We start from the raw sequence: 14,881 nt of genomic DNA, 5'->3' as shown, positions 1-14,881 counted from the left end.
ACATACTTCAGGAAATTAGCAAGCAGAGAAGCTGAAATTAATTTGATGCAGATTTACAACTTCATTTTCTACTTTCCTGGGCTTTTTTATGTATAGTCCAATTATCACTTCACATGAACAAGGAAATTTTCAAAAGGCACAGGTGGCTTCTGATGTCCACTAACTTGCAGTGGGAGTTAATAGACATCAATAGGCTTTATCTCACTTTTCTGTTTTAATGTTGTTTGCTTCTCTTCTCCTTCTCCCTGACTTTCCCTCTGTGCATAATGAAGAAGAACAAACAGAATGCTGAGAAAACAGTGAAAACTAAAATCACACCATCCCCCAGTTTACCCTTCAGACTCCTCTCCCCAGCTTCTGTGATTTATCTCCGTGTACTGTGATATATCTTGAGATGAAGCTTTCTCTCCCTTCTTGGAACAGGGCTGTGGCTAACTCTACTGCAAGACAATGTAAATCTACCACAAATTGTTAGTTCCAAAGAAATTAAGTGATTATTTCCACTTTGACTTCAGCTTTGTATTCTTTATATCAGCCTTGTATTCTTTATAAGTTACTTGCCTTTTTCCTGAAAAAATGTCATGAGTTCTCTGAGGAGAGTAAGTAATTGTATACTATGTATGGTATTCATGCATATGTGTACTATTCACTATAGTAACCAGTAAGAGTTCAGCTACGATCATGATCATCATGGATGTTAAACTATTAAACAGGCCTCTGTTCATAAAATGGTTTTTATTCAATTACATTTAAATTGCTACAAATTGGAATAAACATGGTTCAGTGATGCAAAAATCACAGGAGTTTTCAAAGCTGTTATTTTCTTTGTTTGATTTTTACACTTCACATAATGGTACCCTCGGATCTCATAACTAACCTGTCATACTTTGAATTATTGCTTACTCACAACTTTATTATCACATCAGATATATTACTACTCGTTCTCCTTGAATTTAGGACCCAATGATACCACTAAATTGAAATGTTATTGTATTGCAGCTAGCACAATGATTACAGAAAAAGTCACGTCTGCTTCAAAGTTCATGGAGCATATAAAGTGAGAAGGAAGAACTATGCATCAGAGAAACTTTTCTGGTCATTTGTACATGTCTTTCCCTTCTCATTAATCAATGTGTCAGACAGTATGAAAGAATGGTAAATAGTTTAATCAAAGCTGTTTTATAAATAAGATATATTCTATACATAGATTCTAAACTAAACCCTTGTCACATATTTCATACCGATATCATACGAATGTTTATATATGTGTGTATATATATACATATACCTATCTATGTGTGTGTCTATGTGTATACTATATATTAAAGTACGTTATCTCATATTTTGCTAATAAAATTAGAGGAAAAGATAGATCTTTATGGTCACAATACAAAACAGCAAACAAGGCCCTTTATTTATACAGCCTCATAAGAACTTTGGAACCCAACCTCGTTTTGCAAACTGAAGACTGTCAGCTCTGTCTGGTACAAGTGTGGCCTGGAAACTACAAACCTTACTGATTAGCAGTCTCACAATAGCCAGGTTTAATCCCACGTCTTAACTACAAACTGATTGGTTTCAGTCAATATTTACAGAACTGAAAAATAATAAAAAATCATGCTCATGGTGAATAAGCACATAAACAGCACTAATGTTTAGAATGGATTGTATTCCATGTCTCATTGTATGAACACATGGCAAACAAGCATTTTAACTGGATGTATATATTGCAAAGATATATTTCAAACACATTTAAGAACACCAGCAATAGAGACTTGCTCTCATTTCTTTTACATATTTTTACAGAAAACAGAATTGTTCTGAACATACTTTTAGTACTTACCGCTGTGTCGTATTTTTGAGAAGGCTTCAGAATTCCCCCATAGGAGGCAGCATGATGTCATTTTAGTTACAGCAGAAGTTTTTCCTGTTAGGAAGAAATATATAGTGCTCTTCAGTAAACAAAGGAAAAAAATGCATGCTTATGAGTCACAAATGGTGAAAAAAAAAAGTTACTTATTAAATCACCTGTAATGCTGTTTTTCAATGTAAAAAAAAAGAAAAATCGTAATATTGATACCCAGAGAATAAATACATTGATCATAGTGTATTTTCTGTCATAAAAATTATTAGCAACATTTTTTCTTTGCAGATTGATGACTGCTACAAAATAGAATTGTCTTTAAATCTATATACCACAAAACTATACATTTTGGGGAAAAAAGCTAAGGCAAGTACTTCAAAATATAAGAAGAAAAAAAAATCACCACAAACCCCTTGGGTTTTACATTATTCCTATACAAAATATTTCTGTAAACATATACATATTCAAATATGAAATATAAAAATTCAAATATTCAAATATATTAAAATCTAAATAGTCAAATATTTTTAAAAGCCATTTGACTATTATTTATTTCCTATGGGTAATTCAGAACTGTAGCTTATACTTCAAATGACATTTCAATGGATAGACTATTTACCAATAGTCTATCCATTTTAGATAGACTATTTAGATAGACTAAATACTGATATTTACCAACAGCCTCTTCTGTCAGGGCTGTCTTGAGACACTGCAATTTAAAACTCAAACCTTAATAGTGTTAAGAAAGTTATTTCAGGTAATTTGCATAGGTTCCAAGACTGTATAAGCTCTCAAAGGCCAAGAGAGTTAATTTTATGGCATTTTGCACACATTTTGCAGGGGAAATTCATGCATTACTTGTATATTTTTTTCTGTATCTCTCTTACAAGTACTGAGGAACTTCGTATTATTTATTCTTATTTTCATTAAGTTGATCAACACAGAGAAGCACTTTGTGTGAACAATACCATTTCAAAACAAATTGCTGGAGCAAGGGTGAGGCCATCAAGTATTCCTATTAGCTTGCTAATACGTCAAGCAAACTTATGATTTCTGAAAAATCACACAATGCATTTGGCCACAGTATAGTACCTATTAACACTGCAGAAACAATTCTGCAATAAGCTGGCAAATATGTTCCACAAATTTATATGGCTTTCGCGGTCCATCTGCATGTTATTCATCAGTAGGAACAGTCATGACTTCCAGATAACTAATAAAGTATGGACTATCATCACAAACAATGTATCTATACACACACACGCATACAAACACATTCTCTCTGTGTATGTATTTATACTGTATTTTAAGAAATAAATTAGTTTTTAGCAATAAAGATCCTAAGGATCACGGCACTGAGTTTCCATCTTGTATTTCAGAAAATTTTCTCATATCATTTAAAGAAAACACCATCAGATTTTAGACTTCACTTTCGACCAAAATCAATGGTGTAAATGAAATCAGGCTTTAACACTTACTTGCTACTGGCAGATTCTGCAATCTTAATCACACTGCGTAACTCTTTCTCATGAATGTTTTGACTCACTACAGCCAAACCACTCCCTATAAGTGCAATTCATTGTAACAGCTGCAAACACAGGCCTCAATTCTGTGTAAAAGCAGTGATTACCTTTACAAACTGGAAATAAATACCAGCGAATGGCTATCTGAATATACATCTGAAAAGGAGAAATTCAGGAACATGGAAGCAAAGCAAAATTCCTTATGAATAAGCAACGTGTGAAACACTTGAGCTAAACTGTGAAAGTGTCCATCTGGACGCTTGCTGCAGGGGAAGCCTGGCAACACTGCAACTTTTCGTACACACCCGTTGAGGAATCAGATGTTGAAGTTTAGGGCAATCTTTATTCCAAGCTACAGTAATGTCTTAAATCTCTCCACATGACAGTGGCACTTTTACTGGGGATTTCACTGCTCACATAGACTTTGACAGCCATTCCAATTCTCCAGCAGTAGTAGGTGATTAAACCTAGGATATAAGAAATAAGGAAGGATTTAAGGAATGGCTGGACAGTGAAAATCCACTAAGGCTAACACAGCTTCCCTTCTCAGTTATTTTAAACTTTCATGTCTTTATTTTGGCAGCCTTTATAGCTTAATTCCTGCCACAGGAAGAGAACGAAACTCACCTCGGCTCTACTGGTAAACACAGGGACTGCATTTGCTGTCTCTCCATAGCACCAAAATAGTCTCCAGCTTTAAAGCATAAAAATGAATGAAGAAAGTGCTATTTGTGAACTAGGTTTTCCAAGTTTATCTTTGTACCTATGTCTTTATCCTCTTCACCTTCAGTTTGTCTTACAGATCTTCTAATTGTCCTTGCCAGACTGATTTTAATTGCAGATGACTAGATTGTAGTTTAGACTATATTCTAGTAAACCACGCTGTTCTCTCTTGTCCATTTACAGATCATGTTTAGACTTTATCTCTGTAATAGGCAACTGCTCTCAAAAAAACAACTGCAAATACTGCACTTTGTATCAGGAAGCAGGGGCACACGTTAAAAGACTAGTAGTCAAATTCTAAGACAAAACATAGATGTCTTCTACATATATTTTGCTTTTTTAAAGTCTCATTTTATCTCCATATTTGTGACAACTAATTTCTTCGTAATTATAAAATTTTAATAAAAATGTTAAGGGAATCTTCTGAGCGTATTTTCCTGAAGTCTAAAACAGGTTTTCTCAGCAGTCCACAGACTCATAGGTAACTTAAATCTGATGGTGCTATAATGACACTAGTTTTAACGTTACTCAGTTTAAGCTTACTTAATTGGCTCATTTCTCAGAATTATCACAACAGTCTGATTTTATAGGTGACACAACAACAAGCAACTAAGACTGATGTTCTGTCATTATATTTACACAGTTATCTTAGTCTTTACCTGAGAAATAAAATCTATGTCTCATAAAAATTTTATTTGGTTTTGTTTTGAACATGATGACTCCACTCCACTCTGTCCAGCTATCCCAAAAACCTCTGACAGTTCTTGGTAATAACCAGATATAGGTTAAAAATATTTGTTTATTCTTTGATGCTCAATTTTATTCATCACAATGACTGGACTATTGTAATTAACTTCAGTTTGAGCAGACAGATTCATGAAGTCTCTCTGAGAAAATGTGCCATTTTAAATGCAGTCTTAGCATCTTTAAATACATCTTTAAATCGGTACCTTTTACAGTGTTTACATACTTTTCCCCATCGATTCAGTTTCATATCAAGTTCTTTCTTTTGAAGATTTTAATAATAAGCTCTCCCCACTGCTAAATTCTAGAATTTCATATGTAGCAACACATTCCATAGCAATTACATTTTCAATTTTTTTGAACTATAAATAGAAAACCACTGACTAAACAATGGGTAAATGCATCTGGGAAGTTCTGTGATGTTCTCTCAGCATCAATAGCCCAGAAGTCAGAATATCAGATAAGCAGATGATGCTATTTCAACTGTTTATTGCCTGGACTGTTTGGGAGGAGGAGAGTGTTCAAAAGAGGAAAGCCAGCTAGAGGTAAATCTCACAGCAAGAAATGGACACAGACCAGCTAGAGGAATACCAGAGATATGCACATGAAATCAAATTTTTCCCTAATTTAGGTATTTGAAAGCTAAATAACTAAATCTGACCTCAAACTTCCTTTGTATTCAGGGGGAAAAAATAGGCATCCCGAATGGTAGAAGACATTTACCTCCAAGAGTCAAAGAGTGCGGGCTTTAAGTAACAAAACAAACAACCCACTCTTCACATATACCAGCAGAGGTAATGCTGACTAACAGATATCTAAGAAGTGAGTGGTGATATCTTATTTTCTTTACTTAAAACAAATGTAAGTAAGTATCAAATAATGCAAAGGCAGTGAAATGTAACTTCTCCTTTGCTAACTGTGCAGTGACTCTCTCTTTGCCTAGAGAAAAAACTCCCATTTTGGGGACCCATTTTTCAACTTTAATCAAAAACAGTACAACAGAAGAAGTCAGGAAGCCTCTCATCCACACACTCCCCCTAAATGAATATATTGTGGGCACCAGTGACACAGCCAGGAGCAGTCTGAGGACTACCAAGAAGGACTACAGAGCCCTGGGAGCGGTGGTAAGGGACTCAGGAGCACAGGTAGTTTTTTCATCAGTCCTGCCAGTCAAAGGGAAGGGGTTTGAAAGGGCCAGTCGAATCTGGCAAGTCAACAATTGGTTATGGGACTGGTGCCACAGCCAGGGGTTTGGCTACTTAGACCATGGGACTTGCTTTGAGAAACCTGGTCTACTGGGGGCTGATGGGGTCCATCTGTCAGAGGAAGGGAAGAGCATCTTCGGTCATAGGCTTGCCAAGCTGGTGAAGAGGGCTTTAAACTAGAGATGCTGGGAAAGGGGAACCTCAATCCATCCCACTCCTACCAGTTTGATGCCAGGGCCAGCAATAGATGCCCAAAGCCTGGAGAAGGATCACAGGTCAGCAGGAGAGCGCCTGGAGAGCAGCACAAAGGAACTCCAGCCAGTAAGACAGCTTCATCGGGGGCCCAACTTAAATGCCTCTATGCAAACGCACGTAGCTTGGGGAATAAACAAGAGGAGTTAGAGACGTGCACACACCTGCAGGGCTATGACCTTATTGGCATCACGGAGACGTGGTAGGATGGCTCCTATGACTGGAGTGTTGGGATGGAGGGATACAGGCTCTTTAGGAAGGACAGGCAGGGGAGACGAGGAGGGGGTGTCGCCCTCTATGTCGATGGAGTGCACAGAGCTCTGCCTGGGGATGGATGAGGAGCCGACCGAGGGCTTGTGGGTCAGGATTAAAGAGAAGGCAGGGACAGGTGACATTACGGTGGGGGTCTGCTACAGGCCACCTGACCAGGAAGACCGAGTGGATGAGGCCCTCTATAGACAGAGAGGAGCAGCCTCATGCTCACAAGCCCTGGTCCTCATGGGGGACTTCAACCACCCTGACATCTGTTGGAGGGACAACACATCAGGGCATAAGCAATCCGGGAGGTTCCTGGAATGCGTCGATGATAACTTCCTTCTCCAAGTGGTAGAGGAGCCAACGGGGAGAGGTGCTACGCTGGACCTTGTTCTCACCAACAAGGAGGCCCTGGCGGGGAATGTGAAGCTCAAGGGCAGCCTGGGCTGGCAGTGACCACAAAATGGTGGAGTTCAAGATCCTTGGGGCACCGAGGAGGGCGCACAGCAAGCTCACTACCCTGGACTTCAGGAGAGCAGACTTTGGCCTCTTCAGCTATCTGCTTGGCAGAGTGCCATGGGACAAAGCCCTGGAGGGAAGAGGGGCCCAAGAAAGCTGGGTGATATTCAAGGTTCACCTCCTTCAAGCTCAGGAGCGATGCATCCCAACAAAGAGGAAGTCAGGCAAAAACACCAGGAGGCCTGCATGGATGAACAAGGAGCTCCTGGACAAACTCAGACACAAAAAGGAAGCCTACAGAGGGTGGAAGCAAGGACAGGTAGCCTGGGAGGAATACAGAGAAATTGTCGGAGCAGCCAGGGACCAGGTTAGGAAAGTTAAAGCCCTGATAGAATTAAATCTGGCCAGGGACATCAAGGGCAACAAGAAAAGATTCTATAGGTACGTCGGGGATAAAAGGAAGACAAGGGAAAATGTGGGCCCTCTCTGGAATGAAACGGGAGACCTGGTTACTTGGGATACGTAGAAGGCGGAGGTACTCAATGACTTTTTTGCCTCGGTCTTCACTGGCAAGTCCTGGAGCCTCACCGCCCAAGCTGCAGAAGGCAAAGACGGGGACTGGGAGAATGAAGAGCCGCCCACTGTGGGAGAAGACCAGGTTTGAGACCATCTGAGGCACCTGAAGGTGCACAAGTCTATGGGACCCGATGAGATCCATCCACGGGTCCTGAGGGAACTGGTGGATGAAGTTGCTAAGCCACTATCCATCGTATTTGAGAAGTCGTGGCAGTCCGGTGAAGTTCCCACTGCCTGGAAAAGGGGAAACATAACCCCCATTTTTAAAAAGGGAAAAAAGGAAGACGCGGGGAACCACAGGCCAGTCAGTCTCACGTCTGTGCCTGGGAAGATCATGGCACAGATCCTCCTGGAAGCTATGCTAAGGCACATGGAGGACAGGGAGGTGATTCGAGACAGCCAGCATGGCTTCACCAAGGGCAAGTCCTGCCTGACTAATCTAGTGGCCTTCTATGATGGAGTGACTACATCAGTGGACACGGGAAGGGCTACAGATGTCGCCTATCTGGACCTCTGTAAGGCCTTTGACACGGTCCCCCACAACATCCTTCTCTCTAAACTGGAGAGATATGGATTTGATGGGTGGACTGTCCGGTGGGTGAGGAATTGGTTAGATGGTCGCATCCAGAGGGTAGTGGTCAATGGCTCAATGTCCAGATGGAGATTGGTGATGAGTGATGTCCCGCAGGGTCCGTATTGGGACCGGTACTGTTTAATATCTTCATCAATGACATAGACAGTGGGATCAAGTGCACCCTCAGCAAGTTTGCAGATGACACCAAGCTGAGTGGTGCGGTCGACACGCCAGAGGGATGGGATGCCATCCAGAAAGACCTGGACAAGCTGGAGAAGTGGGCCCGTGTGAACCTCATGAGGTTTAACAAGGCCAAGTGCAAGGTCCTGCACCTGGGTCGGGGCAACCTCCTGTATCAATACAGGCTGGGGGATGAAGGGATTGAGAGCAGCCCTGCCGAGAAGGACTTGGGGGTACCAGTGGTGGATGAAAAGCTGGACATGAGCCAGCAATGTGCACTCGCAGCCCAGAAGGCCAATCATATCCGTGGTTGGTATTATGTTTTATTAGTGGGATTTCTTAAGATGATATAATAGTAGCACACAGGAAGCCGTAACTTCTGCCATGTGACAAGGTATACTTTTTTTCAATCCTGACCTAAACCAGTTGACCAAGGGCAGGAAAAAATAGATCAGTTCTGCCCAGTTAACTTGGCAGCTGCATCAAAAGAAGCGTGGCCAGCAGGTCGAGGGAGGTGATTCTGCCCCTCTCCTCTGCTCTGGTGAGACCCCACCTGGAGTACTGCGTCCAGCTCTGGAGCCTTCAGCATAAGAAAGACACGGACCTGTTGGAGTGGGTCCAGAAGAGGGTCACGAAAATGATCAGGGGGATGGAACACCTCTCCTCTGAAGAAAGGCTGAGAGACTTGGGGTTGTTCAGCCTAGAGAAGAGAAGAGAGGGCTTTGGGGAGACCTTATTGCAGCCTATCAGTACTTAAAGGGGGCTTATAAAAAAGATGGTGGCAGACTTTTTAGCAGGGCCTGTTGCGAGAGGACAAGGGGGAATGGCTTTAAACTAAAGGGGGTAGATTTAGACTAGATATAAGGAAGAAATTTTTCATGCTGAGGGTGGTGAGACACTGGAAGAGGTTGCCCAGAGAGGTGGTGGCTGCCCCATCCCTGGAAACATTCCAGGTCAGGTTGGACAGGGCTCTGCGCCACCTGATCTAGTTGAAGATGTCCCTGCCCATGGCAGGGGGGTTGGATTAGATGACTTTTAGAGGTCCCTTCCAACCCAAACTATTCTATGATTCTGTGATTCTATTCTGAGTTATATTCCTTGTCTTCAAGCAGATCAGAAAGATACGGTGGAACCTGTGTTGCTTCTTTCTCCCTCTGACATAGTAGTTTCCTCATGATTCTCTGCCCATCTCTTTTAGCTTTAAATAGTTAATCCTATGAACCTACCTGTGCCTCTGGTCTTGATTTCTGCCTGTCCCATAAGGATCCCCTTGTGGTAGCATACTCAGAGAAAGCAGGAAAAAGAGACTGACACTCCTCTGAAGTCAGAGGTGAGGGACTGTATCCTCAGCCACAAGCAACTAGAATATCCCACAGAACAGGTGAGTGGCTTCAGAGAGAAACTACAAGAAAAAGAAAGAGTAAGAATGTATGAATCTGAAGCAATGTCTACAAGATCAGGAAAAACCCTTACAGAGACCAGAGATGATCAGAGAAAGCAGGCAGAACAGCCTAACACAAACTACAACCAGAGACTGCTCTTCAGAGAAAATAGGCTGCTACCAAACATACAACTGCAGCAGCAGAGGAACCGTGACACAGAAACAGAAAGGCTGAGGCCATCTCCACAAGGTGCAGACCAGGGAGGAGGAATGAAGCTGTAAGGCATGATGGCAGCTAGGAACAAGTGATGTGAATTTGCAGAGGTCCCTATTTTTTTGAAAAAGTACTAACATTTCTTAAAAAATCTTCTTGCCTTCAAAAGTATTTAGATATGAACCTTTGCTAATAAGCCTGGCAAAACACAGGTCCATTTCTCATGTGGGCTACATCAGAATCACCATGAACTACCTATCAAAACAAAGATATCATGTGTGATACAGCAGGTAAGACAGATTAAAAACTTCTCATCAGAAGAATGAATGAGGGCAAATATTTGAATAACATGTAATACACATTTCATTAGAAAATTTGAAGATTTTTGCGAGACCAACAAATGGATATCTAAAAGGTGAAAGGATGACAATATCAGTACAATGAGGTTCCAGACAAACCTAATAATTAATACTACAGGTCAAAAACCTGAAAAGCTCCAGAAAAAAAAAATATGCCAAGGGGAAAACACACAACAGAAAAAAACCCCAAATAATCACAACAAGCAGGCTGGAAACAAAGATGTTACACTCAGTTTGAATCAAAACAAAACAAAATAAATCTTCTGAAGAATTTGCAAACTGCTATGAGAAGTCAGGAAGAATTAAACTCATGAAGCCTGAGCCCAAACCAGCAACACACACAAGAGAAATGCTGATGATGCAGAAGAGAGTGATTTGTCATGTTAAGAAGTTCTGAATAGTAAAGGAACGATAAATCCTCTTAGGGGAACTCCAGGCCATAAAGTAGCAATGCCAAGAAAGCATGTAGAATAAGACATAATAAAAACGAAGGACATAAGAAAGGCTAAGTCTAAGGTCAAAGAGAAGGGGAGAGAGTGACACTCCTGTGTCAAAAGAAAAGGTTGGTTCTCAAGTCAGGGATAAGAGAAAGGCCAAGCCTGAGATTAAGGAGGAGGAGGAAAAGGAGGACAAGATGCAGCTAAAGGAAAAAGACAGCAGAAAGGGGAGGGGAAAAGACCAATCCAGAAAAAAAAAAAAAAAAAGATTAAGGACAAACCCAAAGTCAAAGGAACAGAATCCAAAGAGAGCTTCAAGACCATGCTGAGACATACTGAAATTAAAGATCAGTTGGAACAGCAAGAGCTCCACATAATAACCCGCAAGCCTGTTAAGGTACAGCTTTCAGAGATTGTAGACAGGGAATCAGATGAATAGAAGACAGAATAATCAACCTAGTGGCATGAAGTTCAGATCATCTATTCAGTCCTCACTTCAAGTATATAGTAAAGTCTCCTTGGGCCTTTTAATATTATTTCTGTTTCCGAAACTAACAGCAAGAAATGTGCCAAAAGGCACTTAAACATCTATTACAGCAAGGCTCTCGCTATGCTCAAGGTAATGTTGACTACCTGTGTCACTTCCAAGTTATTACTAGTAAAGCAATTACCCTTGATGAAATCATATATGCCTCTCTGTGCACAAGCAACCTCTGATAAATATATCTGCCTTTCTCCCCTATAATTTTTTTTATGAGCCTAGGTAATTCAGGAAGAAATTCTCTTAAAATTTTCATAGCCAGAAAGACTGGAATGACTGTAAATTCATTCAGTGAAAATTCATACATGAAAACCCTCTCCTAAGTGAAAAAGTTTTTATCTTTACTTTACACAAATGATGTATCAGATACTATCATTGTTGGTTAATGCACAGTCGAAATACAAGCCACTGAGCTGTTTTTCACACACCCTCCCCAAAAAATGTAGCCTAAGGTGAGAGAAATTGCAATCCCAGCCATCAAACTGAAATCAGTGCATCAAAATCTGTCTGCACTTAGGTCTTTGCCTATCTAGCTGCATATATTTCCATTCCTATACTATCTAAACATCTTTCTGATGGACAGGACATGTACAGGGAGGCTGTTCCAGTTGAGTGTCGATATAACTGAGAAATTGCCAGGAATACAAGGCAGTGGGCCCCGACTGACGGCAACATTGCCAGAAGTTCTGAGACTTTCTTCTCTTGAAAACTGAGCTCTTACTCATTTTCACCTTCACAGTGTTTCCCAGTTCTCCAGATGAAATTAAAATGTTAGTAAACCAAAACACAAAATGTGACCCATCTATATTGCATCTCCAAAACAGGTATTTGCAGAAAACCTTGCAGCCTAGCATGTCCCCGAGGGCCCCACCAGCCCTGACTGTCCCTGCCCAGCCCCCTGGTGCTCCCCATACCCTGCCCACAGCCCAGGACCCCATGTCAGCTGCCCCAGGGCTGTCAGCCCCTGCCCCAGCGACGCCACAGCAGGGCCAGTCTCCTGCTCCCCACAGACCTGCCCTGCCCAGCCATGGGCCCCGCTGAGCCGGGCCCACCTGTGGGCCCACGTCCCAGCCCAGCCTCAGCCCGTCCCCAGGGAGGTGCCCAATGCCCAGGGTGGGGGCTGCCCCAGTGCCCCCAGTGCCCGGCTCCTGGCTGGGGGTGGGACGGGCCCTGGCTGCAGGCCCTGCCCTGACACCCCATGGGGAGCCCGCAATGCTGCTGGACCCTGTGATGTCATGACACAACGTTACCAAATTCGGAACTGCTAGTGAAGTGTTCACACAGCAAAAAAATCCAGCTTTGACCAGACCCATGATGAGAGACAAATGCAGAGCACATCCTTATTGTGGCAGCTGTTATTCCACCCGTAACAGAATCACGAAAACACACATCTCCTAAGCCCATGATATGTATTTCCCCATCGACCTTCATGGAAACTATGTGGATTAAAAGTGAACAAACACACAAACAAAAACCCACACCAAACACTGCAGCAGAATAAACTCACGCGATCAGTCAAGAATGGAAACAACTAGTTACTACTGAATTTTTTTATAACATTCCTCTATTACTGAAACTTCTCCTGTTTCTCCACCCAGACTAACTAAAACCTCTGAGATAATCCTAAGCACTAAATTCCTTAATTCCAGTGAGTACTCAAAATTACAGACTCCACAGAGACGTGAATCTTACTGTTGTCTCTATGTCTCTTCTCTGGAGAAGCCCTCATTTTTTGTTATGGCCTATCTCCATGGTTTTTTACATGACTGAGCCACCTACTTAGCACCTATACTTGCTACAGAGGTGCTGCCTCTCAAATTGTCTAATTGATAGATTAATTATGTTGTGAAAGGGGTTGTATCTACATTTCCTTAGGAGGTAATGCTCAGAACATTTGTTGCTAGCAAGTGTTCAGTGTAAAGTTTGCTGCTTTGGTTTCAGCCCCTTAGGAGATGGTCTTTTGCATCTAGAACCTCATCATTTTTTCCAGGTATATCTGTTGGTAAAATGAGTGATGTTAACTTTCTTTACAAACCTTGCTAAACTTTGAGATTACCTAACTGAAATTTTAACGCAAGAACTTGTCTTAAAATTAAGCAATCAAAAAGGAAATAAAATAAGAATGGCTTTCATCCTAGTAGAAAGCATTATATAAAGAAGGGGCAATGAGGTTACTGGTTCCATATCTCTGCATTTTTCATTAAATCATCAGGTGAAAATAAATGTCTCAAACTGCAATATATATATAGAAGTCGTCATCACTGGACTACAGCCTCAGACCATTTAGACATAATTCCCTTTCATTTACCTTGGCATTTTATCTCCATCCCTGTCATTTGCCCCTTCTCTTTCCAAAAGGTATTTAATAATTTATTTCTTCTAAGTAGTTTTTACCTGTGTAGAGGTTATCATCACAAGCTAGGGGCAGGCATAATCACATCCTACATAGACCTATGGACTAAAACCGACACAATTTAAACTGCAAGGAATGTGTTTTTCCAGCCTCCTTCCTTGTCTCAAAATGATTGGTGAAGAAGAATGAACAATGTTATCACAAAAATAACTTGTGAGGGGGTTGGGGAGTAGAGAGCAACAAACCCAAAGCACAACAGCAATCTGACAGGATCATCTTAGCAATCTTTAAAAACAACCACTGTGGCTAGAAGCATTCAAGTATTGATTAAACAGATTTCTCTAGACATCTTTTCTTAATTCAAAACTTTAGGTGATGAAGCAACTAATCCCGGAATCCATTTCCAGGCACATGGAGGACAAGGTAGTCATCAGGAGCAGTCAGCATGGATTCACCAAGAGCAAGTCATGCTTGATCAACCTGATAAACAATGATGAAACAACTGGCTTGGTAGATGAGGGGAGAGCAGTGGATATTGTCCACCTGGACTTCAGTGAGGCTTTCCACACTGTTTCCCATAAGATCCTCATAGAAAAGCTGATGATGTCTGGGCTGGATGAGCAGACAAGGCTCAGGGGGATCTTATTAATGTTTATAAATACCTGAAGATAGGCTGCAAAGAGGACAGGGCCAGGCTTTTTCAGTGATGCCCAGTGACAGGACCAGAGGCAACGGGCACAAACTGAAACACAGGAGGTTCTCTCTGAACATCAGGAAACACTTTTTTACTGTGAGGGTAACCGAGCACTGGCACAGGCTGCCCAGAGAGGTGGTGGAGTCTCCCTCCTCGGAGATACTCAAACGTTGTCTGGACATAGTCCTGGGGAACCAGCTGTAGGTGTCCCTGCTTAGCAGGAGGTTGAACAAGATGCTCTCCAGAGGTCCCTTCCAACCTCAACCAGTCAGTCATTCTGTGCTTCTGTGATCTGTAAATATATGTACCGTTTTCAAGAAAGACAGAATATGCCATCAAAATGAGAGTCTTGCCTGACACAAAGAAGGCAGACTCCTGTTGCAAAGGTTATAGCAGATGTTCAGTGTTTGGTTATGTCTAACTTCATCAACTACTCAGGTCATTATTTCTCCTTATGGAGCAGTGTCATTTGGTATTAGCAACTGAAGACCAGCTTGAGCTACAAACTCCCACATCGCAAGTGAACATCTTTGTGCAAAATTGAGCA

The 14,881-nt window shown here is 41.6% G+C and overlaps 1 protein-coding gene across 4 annotated transcripts in view; it reads right to left on the bottom strand.

Moving 5' to 3' along the window:
- NLGN4X (neuroligin 4 X-linked) overlaps positions 1 to 14,881 on the bottom strand; it is a 197,596-nt gene that overhangs the window by 160,795 nt on the left and 21,920 nt on the right. For 3 of the 4 annotated variants that reach the window (XM_076358041.1, XM_076358065.1, XM_076358048.1), the window contains exon 2: positions 1,844 to 1,927. The gene's annotated coding sequence lies outside the window, so the exon portion shown is untranslated. Of the gene's footprint in view, positions 1 to 1,843; positions 1,928 to 3,692; positions 3,714 to 14,881 lie in introns of those variants that run through there. The other variant, XM_076358056.1, reaches the window with a different exon arrangement.

The sequence above is a fragment of the Aptenodytes patagonicus genome, chromosome 1 (genome assembly GCF_965638725.1).
Source record: "Aptenodytes patagonicus chromosome 1, bAptPat1.pri.cur, whole genome shotgun sequence".
NCBI lineage: Eukaryota > Metazoa > Chordata > Aves > Sphenisciformes > Spheniscidae > Aptenodytes > Aptenodytes patagonicus.
This window is presented reverse-complemented; position numbering and strand designations above follow the sequence as displayed.